This window comes from Neophocaena asiaeorientalis, unplaced genomic scaffold (genome assembly GCF_003031525.2).
Source record: "Neophocaena asiaeorientalis asiaeorientalis breed wild unplaced genomic scaffold, Neophocaena_asiaeorientalis_V1.1 scaffold114, whole genome shotgun sequence".
Lineage (NCBI taxonomy): Eukaryota > Metazoa > Chordata > Mammalia > Artiodactyla > Phocoenidae > Neophocaena > Neophocaena asiaeorientalis.
This window is the reverse complement of record NW_020173116.1, coordinates 1,227,511-1,229,803: the sequence shown is the minus strand read 5'-3', so window position 1 is coordinate 1,229,803 and position 2,293 is coordinate 1,227,511.

The window sequence follows — 2,293 nt, the reverse complement described above, 5'->3', positions numbered from 1 at the left end:
TAAAATGTGGCTTGGTTGCCTTAATTCAACTGAAAGTATGACATGGTGTCTTCTAAGCCATTAACAGGGTCAAGAGGGGAAATAATTCCAGGTGTGAAGTTTTTCATGGCCCATCAAATCTCACACATAGGAGTTTCATATCCCAAAATAGAAAAAGCTGGTCAGGATGGCTTTGTTTTACTTGCCCCAAGTTTTATATTTGTTTCATATTTGACAAACAATTATCAAGAAATGGCTGCTTGCTAGGCAGTATGCTAAGCACATTTTCTTGGTTTTCCCACTAAATCATTTAACTACTTAAAAGAATTCAGCTCTTCATTTCATAGATTGGGAAACTAGATTTTAGAAATATGCAGTGTATTACCCAAGGTCACACGGTGAGAAAATGATATCTCAGGAATTTGAACATGGTTTTCTGTGAGTCTAGGACTTTTTAGACTGCAAAATGCCAAGTCTCCAATGTTATCTAATATGTATATTTAATACCTATATTACATACATATATACACACATTTTAATATCTACAATGTTGACAACTCTATTTTTATGTACACAATTTTACTTTTATTTTATCAAGTTCTGAGAACCTAGAAGCAGAAAATATGCATCTTGTTTATCTGTGGAGAAAATGTTAACTGCATTTGAGGTGCATACACTGATTTTATAAAATACTATCTGATAATTTCTTAATAGGCCAATAAAATTAAGCAGCAAAGTCATTTTAAATGGAATTTAACAAGCACAGAATTTCTTCTAATGCATTCGTTTTAATCCCTAAAACATCAAATCAAGTGAAATCCCAGAGTATCTCTATAACAATTTCATTCAACTCACTTGTAATGGGAAGGCATGTATTTTAATTTTTATAGTTTTACCCTTATAACACATCTTTACGGTTGGTTAGTTTAATTCAAGGCAATTTTCAGACCAAAAGTGAGGCAATTACTAGCCCATTATGAGAGGTAGTTAATAGATTATTCATTCATATTACTGAAGATTTTGATTTCCCGCATTTTCACCTTGTAAATCTTTAGGGAGCAAGATCTCATACTCTACCTGTAAGTGACTTGGCACACTGATTGTTCATTTCTCCTAACAATCCCTAGCCTGGACCTTCTGTGCTATGAATCTAAGTGTCACATTTCTCTTTTGCATCTTTCTATTCAGGGAATCCTCACTCTGTGTTTCCAATTCTTCCCTCCTCTGTGGGGAAAAGACCTCACAGACCTTCGCAGATCAGTTAGTTTGCTAGTGGGAAAGTGATAGTCTCTCATTTCGGTAAAGTACATAATGAATCTTGATCCCTCAACTCTTCTCATTCATGTAAAGTAGAAAATCAGAGTCAATGTTCTCCTCTTGTGAAAGTAATCACTTGGGTTTAGCAGAGAACTGCAGAAATCTCCAAATCAATATGTCTTCCTGGCTGGAGGGCATCTGCTCCTCCTAATGGCGTATTTGGAAAAGTAAGATCTCTCAGTAGCTCCTCCTGGTGGCAATTTCTATCCTTGTATCTTTTTGCTGGAGTCCTGCCTTGGGGAATTGCTCTAAGCTCCATGGGTTATAGAACTTATATTATTTTTAGTTCCATCTTCTAATTGTTTTTTTTTTTTTAAACTACAGAATCCTCTAGTGGTAGCTGTGAGGCCATGTTTATGGATCAGTTTTTTGAAAGTTTCTTTTTAAAGTTTCAATGACTTTTACAGGGATGTAAACATGGACATCTCAGCAGTACATATTGGGCTCCGCTCTTATGCACTTTCCTCCACGTTGCAAGGGAGAGCTCAGATCCATTGAGTCCCTGGCTGGGATGAATATTCATTTACTCATGTAACAAATATTAAGTACTTACTTTGTACCAGTCACAGTTCTAAACATTGGGAAATACAGAATATAATCAAAGAGACAGAAATTCCTGCACACATCAAACTTCTTTTCAAGTAAGAAATAAAATAAATATACAAAGTATATAAGATGATAGATGATAAACCAGAGAGGGCATTCTGGATTGGGTGTGGGGCTCATGTTTTCAAGCCCGATTCATCTGTGGTCTCTTCAGACAGTGTCTGATTTCAGGTTATTGGGTAGAGTGAACCCTGTTGTCTATCTAACATCCTTATGCCCTGGTTCTTTACTAACAATCCTGATTTTCTCTGGGAAACTCTATACTGATTTTCTCAGACTCCTTTGTAGCTATTGAAGGCAATGCAAATCAGTCTGGTCATGAGATAAATAAGCAAATGTTCCTGGATGGGTTGTCTCTCCCAGCCACCCCTGCCCAAAGTCAAAAACTTTA